Source organism: Canis lupus, chromosome 18, assembly GCF_003254725.2.
Source record: "Canis lupus dingo isolate Sandy chromosome 18, ASM325472v2, whole genome shotgun sequence".
In the NCBI taxonomy this organism is placed as follows: domain Eukaryota; kingdom Metazoa; phylum Chordata; class Mammalia; order Carnivora; family Canidae; genus Canis; species Canis lupus.
In genome coordinates this window covers 36322114-36336200 of record NC_064260.1, presented here as the reverse complement: position 1 = coordinate 36336200, position 14087 = coordinate 36322114, and the positions used below count along the sequence as shown (strand labels likewise).

Here is a 14087-nt window from a genome sequence, read left to right as displayed (position 1 = left end):
TTGATAATCGGCCCAAAGAAGAAGACACTGATTTCCTAATTTAAGTGAAGAGTGCAACTTCTGGATTCTGCTTTTTCAAACCTCAAGACTGTTCAGCACAGGGAATAAAATCACATCACATCTTGGCAATAATTGTGCATCTCTTAGACCTTAGCATAAGAGACTCTGGAAATTACAATTGAAAACTTCAGCATAATGTGTATCACATGCAAACACTTCTAATAGAATGCATTCTGGATTTGAAAATTAAAGTACCTGGAAATTACACCCATAATGATTATCTGCCTTTTTAATGATAAAAATGATAAGATAATCATTGTAAAACATTAATGTATATGAGTTTATTTTTTTCAATTTATGGAGTGCCTACTTCCACCAGGGTTTTTAAACTAATATATAATTTACATAGAGTACTGTACAAATCTTACATGTATAGTTCAATGACTTTTTACACATTAGACACCTGTGTAGAATTATGACCTCAAACAAGAGATAGAATATTTTCATTACTTCAGTTTACTCTCCCTAAAATTAGATGAGGTATTAATAAGGTGAAATGAAAAAAGTGAGGCTCAGATAAATTGAGAAACTTGCCAAAAGTGAGATAGGTGACAAGGCTAAGTCTCAAATTTATGATCATCTGATTCCAAAGCCCATATTCTTCTCATTAAGCCAAAGGGTTTCTATCAAAAGAAAGGCCAATGAGAATGTGGACACAAATTCCAAAATTAAATTATGCCAAATAATTTATTCAAAATTAATAGCAAGAATATTTTATGAAACAATTTATTATAATTGACATTCTGACATATTCAACATTCAAAGGGATGCCATAATTTTGGGGAGGGAGGGAAAATAGTTATTATTAAGTCAAATATGGTTGAAAATTCAAATAGTGGATTAATAAACACAATAGAACTTTACTTCTCTATTATACATAAATCCAGAGATTGGTAGTGCAAGGCTGGTATAATAGTCATTCAATTATTAGAAACTTATAGTTTGCCCTTTTTTTGCCCTCCACTATTCTTATATCTTTTCTTGCTTGTGGCTATCTCATGGTCACAAAATGGTTGCTGCAACTTTTAGCCATCATGTCCATTCTCCAAGCAGCAAGAAGGAAAAATGGTAAGGGTAAAAGGGTAACTGCCTAATACCTTTGTTAGTATCTTTTACATAGGTTTCCCAAGGATTTAACCTAATGACTTCTACTTTTTATGTAATAAGCCATCTATATCTACAATGCAGACTGAGGTGTTTAGTATTTTGATTAGACCCATTTCCACCCCTGATAATTAAAGAAGAGGGAAGAATGGATGTTTTATAGACTATTAGCAGTTTCTTTTCCAGGAAAAGAGAAAAAATTTAATCCATTTGAGTTATTAGAGTAACACAAATCTATGAAACTCCAAATATATATAAGAATTATAGACAATTAGCAGTTTCTTTTCCAGGAAAAGAGAAAAAAAATAATCCATTTAAGTTATTAGAGTAACACAAATCTATGAAACTCCAAATATATGTAAGAAGATAAACAGATTTACTCATAACTAGAACTCATTGCGCTGAAAAATGCCATCAAAGAGATGATATTTTCTGAAGTGACTAGTGAAAATAACTTATTATTTTAAAAAAGGGATATACATATATTTATATATTTAGAGAAAATCATAAATGATATATTAGGTCATTCAAAAAATATTTCTTGAGTGTCTTCAATGTCAAGAACTCTTTTAGGCACTTGGGATATAGTCATAACAACACAAACAAGTTGTACCAAGTTTACTGGTATTACAGAGCTTATAATTGACAAAGAAAGAAAGAAAGTCTGAAAATGGTGTTATGCAGAGAATTAAAATACATTAATATGACAGAGAGTAACTGTGTAACTAATTTATGTAGGGTTATCAGGGAAGACTTCTCTTAGGAGGCTACATCTAAGCAAAGATTTTAATGACAAGAAAGAAAGAGCCATGTGAAGACCACTAGGACCAGAGAAACAGCAGGTGCAAAAGCTCTAGATGGAAAAAAAAAAAAAAAGAAAAAGAAAAAGAAAAAGAAAAGCTTAGTATGTTCCAGGAACAGAAGAAGAGCTAAGAGACTGGAACAGAGAAGGGTGAAAACAGTGGTAAGTTGTAGAAAAAGAGCTCATAGAGGTGGGCAAGAGCCATACTCTTGGGTTGGAAAGCCAAGATGAGAAGTTTAGATTTTGGGGCACCTGGCAGGCTTGGTTAGTAGAGCATGTGACTCTTGATCTCAGGGTTGTGAGTTCAAGCCCTACAATGGGCATAGAGCTTACTTAAAAAAAAATAAAAATAAAAATCAAGAAAAAAGAAGTTGAGATTTTATTCCAAATATGATGGAGATTTTTAAGGATTAGAACAAAATTAGCTGATTTTAATTTAAAAGCAACCACTCTGACTACTTACAGAGAAAGAGGTGGCAGGGAAGCAAAAATGGAAGCATAAAGACAGGAACCAACTGCTATAGAACGGATGATGGCAGTTTGTAGAAGAGTTTAGTGGAAATTAAAATAATGGACACCTCAGGATCATCAGCTGAACTTGAGGATGGATTGGGATGGGGGTAGTGAAAGAAAAAGAAAAGTGAAGAAATTATCAGGTGTTCAGTTTGAGACCATGAAAAGATAGAGATGACTGGAGCACAAATAAGTCTGGGAAAGGAAGGTAGGCATTCTGTTTGGAATATGTTCAGTTTGAGATTTCAGTTACATTTCCAAACAGAAATCTACAAGTCTCTAGAGGTTAAGACTGGAGCTATGGATTTGGGAATCACTGGAAACTTGATGGCATTTCAAGCCATGGAAGCTGATAAGATCGTCCACAGAGTGTAGAGGAAGAGGAGAAAAGCTCAGGGGACAAAGCCTTGGATACTTGATGTAGAGAGAACAACAACAAAAAAGTGGAGGTAGCAAAAGAGATTGAAAAGGAGTGTCTATTGATGAAGGAGACACAAGAAGAAAATGTTTCATAAGCAGGCAGTAGTTAAATGTGTCAAACACTTTTAAAGATCAATATAGACACAAACAAATGACCATTGGAAAACCTATGTCACATAATGTAGAAAAAAGTAGTTTTTTTTTCAATATTTAGTTTAGTATGAGTAAACCACTCCTCCAGAATCAAAGCCATTCATATTCTTGAAGACCCAAGACAGTCCGAACAAACACAGATTACTCTCTCTATCGCAAGCTCAGTCTGATAGCTCTATCACTATCTTTGGGAATTTTGAAAAATGAAAACAAATCTGAGAATCTGATGTCCTCTTTAATCTCACTCTCCAATCCACAGAAATGCACCAACATCACATAAAAATAAAAATAAATACATTTAAAGTTCCTTTAGGTGGGATTGTTCTCTCTTCTACACATCAGAAACAAACATGTTTGTATTTTCTAGGTCTAAGACAGCACTACCAGGCATAATAAGTTATTTTTGCTCAAATATATCCAAAAATATATTCATAGAATCTTGAATAAAACATCCTCTTTAAATAACATAATATTACAATGCAGGGTATTTTTCACACCCCTGTCTAGGAAGACATTTTTTTTTAGCAAGTGTCATGAGATGCCAAAAATAAAACCAATTTGTGTGATTATACTTATAAAATGATGTGCTAGAAACCTCTCAGGCTCCCAAAGGTGGTGTAATAAGGGGGAAATAGTGATTAAAGGAAGATATCTGTGTTTGGAGAACTGGGGAATGAAGGGCTGTGTGCATGCATGCCTGAGCCCAAAATACTTGAAATATGAAGTTGAAGGCTAATGTATAATCTACTTTAGCCAGCCCAAAAATCTGCCAAGAAAGAAACTGTCCACATGAAGGAGATGCTTCCTCAAGAGATGTTGCAAAAACACAAGGTATCACTGGTGTGGCTTTAGAAGCTAAGTGACAAAGGGCAAACCCAGAGCTGAGGTGTCAACTACAGCAGAACTTATGGATGCAGTTGTATATGTGTATGCAATGTAAAATACCTTAGATGCCTTAAGAGAGATACAAGTAAAATTATTTATTCCTGTAAGATCTCATTTAAATGTATGCTCTTCAAGGAGCATAACCCAATGTCATCACGGTGTAGACTGAAGGGGTCACAGCACTTTTTGGCATCTCGAGGTATTTGTATTGTTGAGGTACACTACAAGATGTTCCCAGGAACAATGAACCCATGTTGGCATGGAATCACCTGTAGTACAGATAAGACCCTTCTTTATGGCAGGTAGGCCCCTAATGAGGAAGTTATATAGCCAAAGAATATGAGAGACAAGAGGACTATCCGTAAATACATATGTGAAACATTGTGGAGATGCTCAGGAATAACCAGGGAGATGTAAGGAGGAAGAGCAAGAAGGGCTAAGGTCCTCCAATTAGGCAAGTAAGGCTATTAGCCAAGAAACATGGCCATTTGTGGCATGACTTTATTTGTACCTTAGGCTAATGAGGCCTAAAAACATTTGGGTTCTGCTAATAATAAAGCACATGTGCTTTTATAATACAATTCTATGTTTATTTTCTTCTTATTAACTGTATTAAGCTATTTACACAGTGGAATTGTATTTAAAGAGTTATTTAGTAAAGACTTGCCACAAATAGACAGTTTCACTAACGCTAATCACAGAAGTGCAGTGAAGCAAACTTATGCTCGAGCAAGTAACATGGGTGAGAACTTCCCATTCTTGCGACATTTTCCAGGCCAATAGACTTGAAATTATGCCATTCCAAAATAATTCTGGGGTGGGAAGCTTCCTAGGATAATACAACCACATTTAAGTGAGCGTTGCAAAGAGAAGCTGATGTGAGAAAGCTGTAATATTGCTGGCATAAAAATAGGTGCTGCCAGGGAGTGAGGCAGTTGACAAACGGGCTTGCTGAGGGAGGGCTAAGGGACATCCCTAGTAACCACGAGGAGGCTGGCCTGAAGCAGCAGGTGCTCAGCTCTAATAAAAGCCCAGGACCTCCAGAGCAGACAGGAAGGAGTGGCATGAGAAGGCTGCCTTAGGGAGGAGGGAGACAAGACACCTGAAGTTGAACACAGCTATGGAAGGGGACCAAGACAGAGACAAAGGGATACAATGCAGGGTCACCTGGTTTGGGTGGACATTCCCAATAAGCAGAATGTTAAGACTCGATTTCTAAAGATTTAACTGCATTGGTGGTGAAAATCAGTAAGGGTCTTAAGTAACATGAAGGAAAAATCAGTGGCAGCTGAGTCAGAACGAGTGAAGAAGGAAGCTGTACTTATCCAGGGCCTGCCATGCACCCCTGAGGCCACCAGGCTCTGCTGTCATTCTCAACCCAACCAAAGCAAGTGTAAGAACCTGCACTCGGGATCTCTTCCTCTTTCTCCTGATTTCCCTTGTCTTCTCCAGCTTAAAAAAGGTGCTCTGGAGGGATCTGGCATGTAAAACATCAGACAAGGCTTATTAAGGAAAGATTCACCAATACACATACAAGCAAATGTTTTCTAAATAGGAGGAGCCGTAAGTAATATTCTCTCAGATATTTGTGGTAAGCATATTAGAAAAAGAGAAAAACAGTTTTTTAATAATGTTTTTTGGGAAAAATTAAACTTAATGAATATGGAGGATAAGGATAAAATATGAAGAAGGAAAACCATGTACTTTATCTACATATTAATTATTCATTCAAGAAGCATTATGGAGCACCTACTATATGCTATATGCTACTGGATATTGTTGAGAAAACACCAACGAAAGGGATCTGCTCCCTGCCTTACCTTCCTGGGAAAGAAATAGTACACAAATAAATAAAGTTCAATATAAATTGTTCTCTCTTAAGGTATCTTAAGAAAGACATTAAATAAAATTATACTTACATTTATAAGATCCTATTTGAACATATGTTAACTGCAAAATGCCAAACATTAAGCCATTTAAAAAGGGCTTTTTCTTTTAATCAAAAAAGTAATCATATGTTAAACTTATGTTCCTGAAATCTACTTTCAAGAGAACAAAGCCCTAAAATGGTGATCATCTGGCTGACAGTTAACCCCCAATGGTGAATAAGTAATGATTGAAGAGAAACCAAGACAGGCTACTTAGCAAGGTAAAGTCCCACCAACTGAGCAGAAGATCTGACCTCCAAATAATCCTTTAAACCCAAACTTGGTGAAGCAATTGTACCAAAGATGGATGCCAATCTAACTTCTCAGAATCAAGGTGTTCAAGGCAGGACTCCAAAGAAGGCTGCAGTGAACTCTGGAAAAGAAATTGCCTTTGAAGGATGTGGAGAAAAAGAAAGCCTCATGCACTATTGATGGGAATGTAAATTGGTACAGCCACTGTGGAAAACTAGAAGTTCCTCAAAAAAAAATCAAAAATAGAAATACCATATGATCCAATAATTCCACTGCTGGGTATTTAAAAAAGAAAATAAGAAAATGAAAACACTAATTCAAAAAGATGTATGTACCCCTATGTTGCAGCATTATCTACAACAGCTAAGATATGGATGCAATCCAAGTGTCAATCCATAGATGAATGGATAAAGAAGATGTGTACAACCCTCTCACACTCACATATACACCCAGTGGAATATTACACAGCCTTATAAAAGGATGAAATCTTGCCCATCCAACAATATGGATGGTCCTAGAGGGTACTATGCTACTAGGTAAGATAGCTCAAACCAAGAAAGACAAATGCCATATGATTTAACTCATATGTGGAATCTGCAAAAACAATTGAATAAGCAAACAAAAGAAGAATCAGACGTATAAATATAGGGAACAAACTGATGATGGCCAGGGGTAAAGGGCTGGAGACATGGGCAAAATGGGTGAAGGAAAAGTGAGAGGCCAAAGGCTCCTAGTTAGGAATGAGTAAGTCATGGGAATAAAAGACACAGCAGAAGAAACACACTCAATGATATTATAATAGTGCCACACAGTGACAGATGATAGCTACACTTGTGGTGGCCACAGCATAATGTATTGAGAAGTTGACTATGTTGTACACCTGAAAATAATGTAACACTGTGTGTCAACTATGCTAAGAAAAAAAAAAAAAAAGAAAGAAATTGACTCCTAAGTATTACCTAGTTATAACTAATACCACTGCAATCTGGCTTTTGCTCCCATCACCATGGTGATTTGCTGAATCACACCTTCAGCAGACCTCAGAGAGTGGGCCTCCAGCTTTGTGTTTCTCAGTAACATCATGGCTTCTCTATGGAGGGCCTCTTATGGAGAGCCATGAGCATACTGAGAAACACAAAGCTGAAGGAAGGCTGAAATTTTAAATCATAAGTAAGACCAAAAAAAAAAAAAAAAAACCCACAAAAAATTCAAAGGCTAGATGTCTGGTTCTAAGTATTTTGCAAGACAGTGTATACTGTTTTGGGGGAAGTTACTAACTCCTAATTGTCAATATTAATCTTGACAAAATAAAATAAAAATTGCTCTTATGAATTCTGAGTATTGAATTTCATCCCACAGTATAATGCACAGCTCATGGCGAACTCATTCCAGTTGGCATATTTGGTAACAGATTCTAAAGTCAACTAAATTAATTTTGATTTTCAGTCTCAGATTAAGTTTAGCTTTCCTCAATACTAACTAAGCTTTATTTAGTGAAAAATTAAAATTCCATGTAAAAGTTATAAAAATTACTTTTCCAATTTTTTAGTATATGTGCTGCTGAAGTGAGCACTAAAAATTACTTTCCAAAATATATCAAAATCTACCAAACATTTCAAAAAGAAATAATACCAATGCTATACACTCTTGTTCAGAAAATGGAAGAGAAGATAATACTTCCTAGCTTATTTTATGAGGCCAGCATTATCCCACTACCAAACCCAGAGAAAAATCTGTTCACAATAGAAAGTTACAGACCAATATTCCCATTGACATGGATGCAGAAAATCCTCAACAAGTTATGACCAAATCAAATCTATCAATTAAAAAAAAAGGATAAAACAACACACAGCAAAGTGAGAGTCCTCTCAGGAATTCAATACTGGTTCACCATATGAAAATCAATCATGTAATTTGTCATATTAACTAACTAAATAAGAAAAATCAATGATATACAGGAAGTCATTCAACAAAATTCAAAATACCTTCATGATAAAAATTCACAGCTAAATTAGGAATAGAATAAAACTTCTTCACCTTAATAAGGGTATCTACAAATAAGCCTACAGCTAACAACATATTCAAGATGATTAGAGACCAAATATTTCCCTCTAAAATCAAGAATAAGGGAAAGATGTCATTTCTTACTATTCCTTTTCAATGTAATACCTGAACTCTCAGCCAGAGTGCTAAGAGAGGGAAAAAGAAGAAATGAAAGACACATAGATTGAAAAGGAAGAATAAAACAGTCCCAAATCACAATATTATTACACCAAAGAATCTACAACAAAGTTCTTAGAACTAGCAGGAGAGTTTAACAATGTTGTAGGAAATACAAATCAAAACCACAATGAGGTATTGCTTTATCCCAGTTAGAATGGCTAAAACTAGCAAGATAGGAAACAACAAATGTTGGTACGAATGTGGAGAAAGGGGGAACCTTCTTCCACTGTTGGTGGGAATGCAAGCTGGTACAGCCACTCTGGAAAACAGTATGGAGGTTTCTCAAGAAGTTAAAAATAGAGCTACACTATGACTTAGCAAGTGCACTACTGGGTATTTACCTCAAAGATACAGATGTAGTGAAAGGAAGGGGCACCTATGACCTCAATGTTCATAGCAATAATGTCCACAATAACCAAACTGTGGAACTGTGGAAAGAGCCAAGATGCCCTTTGGCAGATGAATGGATAAAGAAGATGTGAGATTATATATATTGATATATATATATATATATATATCTCACATGATATATATATATATATCATGGAATATTATAACTCAGCCATCAGAAAAGATGAATACTTACCATTCACATCGGTGTGGATGGAACTGTAGGGTACTATGCTAAGTGAAATAAGTCAATCAGAGAAAGACAATTATCATATGGTTTGGCTCATATGCAGAACATAAGAAATAGTGCAAGGAACAATAAGGGAAGGAGGGGAAACTGAATGGAAAAAAATCAGAGAGGAAGATAAACCATGGGAGACTCTTAACTCTGGGAAACAAACTGAGGGTTGCTGAAGGGGAGGGGAGTGAGGGGACGGGGTAACTGGGTGATGGGCATTAAGGATGACATGTGATGTGATAAGCACTGGGTGTTATATACAACTGATAAAAAATCATTGAAAATGACATCTGAGATTAATGATGTAGTATATGTTGGCAATTGAATTTAAATTTAAAAAATTAAAATTAAAATAAGGAAAAAACAATGTTATACAACAAAGATCAATATATGAAAGTCAATCACATTCCTATATACCAGAAATGAACAATTCGGATTTGAATAAAAAATAACACATTTTTTAAAGCAATTGTACAATTGCTTGCTTTTTAGCAATTATACAAAATATTAATATAAATACTTAGGTATAAATATTTTACATATGTTTGTAGGATTTATATACTGAAAGTTATAAAACACTGATGAAGAAAATCAAATATATGAATAAATGGAGGGATACACCATATTCATGAATCAGAAAACAAGAATGTTAAGATGTTAAATGTCAATTTTTCTGATTTGATCTACAGTTTCAAAGGAATGCCAATAAAAATCTCAAACTTTTTTGCAGATTTTGACAAACTCATTCTAAAATTTCTATGGGCAAAAAAAATTTCCATGGAAAGCAAAAGAACTAGAACGGCCAGACAATTCTGAAAAAGAACAATGCTAGATGATGCACACTACCCAATTTAAAATCCTACTAGAAAAAAAAAATCCTACTAGAGAGCTATGTAATCAACATAGTATATTATTAATGAAAGAATAGAAATATCAACTAATGCACAGAATAGAGAACAGAAATATATTGACACATATACAGCTAACTGAGTTTTGACAAGTAAAAGGCAATTCAATGGAGGGGGGATAGTGTTTTCAATAAATAATACTGGAACAAATGGACATCTATATGAAATAAAACAAAACTTTTAAATACCTCATACATTATATAATAACTCAAAATGGATCATAGACCAAAGGTGAAATGAAAAACTCTTAAAATATCTAGAAAAAAATAGGAATTGGTCATGAGCTTTTTAGATACATCACCAAAGACACAATCTATAAAAAAAAAAACAAACTTATAAATTAGGTGTTATATTTTTTTTTAAATTTATTTTTGTTTATTTATGATAGTCATACAGAGAGAGAGAGAGGCAGAGACACAGGCAGAGGGAGAAGCAGGCTCCATGCACCGGGAGCCCGACGTGGGATTCGATCCCGGGTCTCCAGGATCGCGCCCTGGGCCAAAGGCAGGCGCCAAACCGCTGCGCCACCCAGGGATCCCTAGGTGTTATATTTTTAAACTTTTGTTTTGTGAAAACACTGTTAAGACCATGAGCAGAGAAGACACAAACTGGAAGAAAATATTTGTAAATCACATATCTGATAATTCTTGTACCCAGAATATATAAAGAAATCTTAGAACTCAACAATAAGAAAAGAAACAACCCAATCCTTTCAAAGACAAGTGATCTGAAGAGACATTTCACCAAAAGAAGACATCTAAATGTCAGAGAAGCATAGGAAAAGAGGAGTAACAGCATTAGTCATCAAGAATATGCAAATTAAAATCCCAATGAGATATTAATACACACCTATTCACATGGCAAACAAAACAAAATAAAAACAAACAAACAAAAATTCTGCAAAGTGCTGTTGAGGATTCAGAGCAACAGGAACATTTATGTTTTATGGGAATGCAACATAGTAGCCACTTTGGAAAACAGTTAGGCAGACATTTATAAATACACACTTTCCATATGACCCAGCAATCACACTACTAGGTATTTTCTCAAGTGAACTGAAAATACATGTTTATAAAATGTGCATGGAAAGTGTTTATAGCAGTTTCATTCACAATCACCAAAAACTGGAAAAAAAAACAATATGTCTTTCAACAGGTGAATATATAAACTGTAGTATATCCATACAATGGAAAGTTATGCAGCAATACAAAGGGATAAAATGTTGATACACACAGCAATATGGATGTGCATTTTGGTAAATGAAAAGAGCTAAATCTAAATAAAACACTACATATTCTATAATTCCATTCATATGACATTATGGAAAAGGCAAAGATATAGGGACAGAAATGTTATCAGTAGTTGCCTAAGAATGGGGTTGAACGAAGGTATTGATTACAAAGGTGACATGCAAAAGAATATTTTAGAATGATCAAACCGTTTGTTATAATTTGTATGAAACCATAAAAGCCCCCAAATAGCCATAGAAATCTTGAGAAAGAAGGACAAAGTTGGAGGTGTCATAATCCCAGATTTTAAAATATAACAAAGCTGTGTAATCAAAAAAGTATGGTACTGGCACAAAAATAGACACACAGATAAATGGAACAAAATAGCCCAGGAACAAACCCAGGCTTATATGGCCAATTAATCCATGACAAAAGCAGCAAGAATATATAACAGGGAAAAGACAGTCTCATCAACAAATGGTGCTGGGAAAACTGGACGCTACATGCAAAAGAATGGAACCGGACTACTTTCTTACACTTTCATGCACAAAAGTACTCAAAATGTATTAAGACCTAAATGTGAGACCTGAAACCATAAAACTCCTAGAAGAAAACACAGGCAGTAATTTCTTTGACATCAGCCATAAAAACCCTCTTCTAGATATGTCTCCTCAAGCAAGATAAATAAAAGTAAAAATAAACTATTGCGATTACACCAAAATAAAATCTTTTTCACAGTGAAGATCAACCCAAAGAATGGGAGAAGATATTTGCAAATGCTATTTCTGATAAGGGCTTAATATCCAAAATATATAAAGAACTTAATCCAATTAAAACCAAGCAGAAGACCTTAACCAATATTTTTCCAAAGAAGACAAAATGATCAAAACAGGTTGTGATCCCGGGGTCCTGGTATCGAGTCCCACATCAAGCTCCCCACAGGGAACCTGCTTCTCCCTCTGCCTATGTCTCTGCTTCTCTCTGTGTGACTCTCATGAATAAATAAATAAAATCTTTAAGAAAAAACCCTGTATGGTAATAATTAATTACTTGATTAATTCATTAAAATGTGACATATATTTATGTAATATGGAAGTGATAACTCATGTCACATAATATTGGAAAGATTAAATAAAGTCAAATATGCAAAAAATAAAAACTGTTCTTTGTGATACTGGGGTGGTGAGTATATGACTATGCATTTGTCAAAACCCATCTGTACACCAGAAATAGTGACTTTCACTGTTTTTAAATTAAAACACAAAACATACAGAAACCAAGTAAAATTGTGAGACAATTAGGATGGAATGCAGATTGTGGTAAATAAATCTGACTGTATTAAAAATGTATAGTACAACCTCACTGAAGGGGTGAGGAAGAAAGGAGTTGGCTTAACTAACTAAAAAACAAGTGTTTTGTCTTGATATTAAAATGCTAAAAAAAGAATTACACGCAAACATTGCACTCTAGTTTTTAAATTTGTTTCTTATAGTAGTGAAGTTCAGCAATTCTGACACTATGTTACATATATATTAAATTTGAACAAATAGTAAAATATATTATATGTGATGATGATAGAAGTCATGTTTCCCAATGTCAAAGAAAAAAGTTTCAAATAGCCTTATTTATGACCAAGATGGGAATATCAGAATGAACTCTCTAATGCTGGGTTGGAATCAAACATGTCAGTATGAACTCATGTTTTTTTGTTTGTTTGTTTTTTTACCATATACACAGACAGAAAAATAAACATAAATCCATGTGCTAACAAAGATAATATATATATGCATGTATTTCCTAGATCTGCCCATCAAGAAGGCCTAGAAAAAAATATACTCTAACAGCAACAAGCACACTTAGTACCTAGATCTTAATTTCTAAACATCTTTCTACAGTGAAAGAAATCAGGACTTCTTGGGAAAATGGCTGGTTCTATGATCGAGACAGGGAACACATGAGATGATCCTGTAACATCTTATACTGTCAGAAAATAAAAAAAGAGTTAAAAATAAAGGGAATGTATGTCAAAGGACATAGGAACTAACCTAAAAAAGCTCCCACTGGCTAAAACGAACAAATTGAACCAAGTCAAACAAATAATGGATTATCACCCAAAGAATAAAATAAATACCCATAAGCCCATATGAATAGAATTAATCGATTGAACTAATAAGTAATAGTGAGAGAGAATGGACTGATCTCTCCTTCCAAAAGAATTCCAATTCATAATGTAGAAAAAATGAGGGGAATATAAAATCACCATTAGAACATCATAGCAATAGTTGCAGCAGGCAAACTCCACTGATAAACACTAAATTAATGAGCAAAACCTAGGAGAAACTGAATATTTGCATAGCCTCAAAACATCTTCCCTCAAATATTTGTTAATTATTGTGGTGTCTTAACCATATCTGCAGATTTTTTTAATGTTCCTTCTTGCAAGAGGAGTTTAATTCCCTTCCCCATGTATGGGCTCAAGTATTTACTTCTAATAAATAGAGTATAGGAAGAGAAAAATAGTAACTTTTTAGTGGAGAAAGCGAATAGATATCATCTTAACCAGGTTATCAAGGTTAACATCACCAATACAATGTAATATTGATATTATGCATACCCTGATCTAAAGCAACATAAAGGGCAATGACTCCTGTGATATTGTTACCCAAAATTCATAACATCAGCTTAATCATAATAAAACTTCACACAAAAACCAACTGAGGAACATTCTACAAAATACTTGACCACTATTCAGAAGGGTCAAGGTTGTGAAAGAAAAATAAATATTTTGAGAAACTCGGGAGATAAGATATAACTGCCAAGGCAACTTGGTATTCTGAATTGATCCAGGAATAGAAAAAAAAAATCAGTGAGAAAACTAGAGAAACCTGAACAACCTATAGTTAAGACTATTTTTTTTTGAGTTTTGAAAATATTTATTACAAGAAGATTCCCTTTCCCATATTAAAAGGAAAGCATATTACT

At 34.4% G+C, this 14087-nt stretch overlaps 1 protein-coding gene across 25 annotated transcripts in view; it reads right to left on the bottom strand.

The window, feature by feature from the left end:
* Positions 1 to 14087, bottom strand: part of DCDC1 (doublecortin domain containing 1) — a 482427-nt gene that overhangs the window by 135909 nt on the left and 332431 nt on the right. The gene's annotated exons all lie outside the window — the stretch shown is intronic.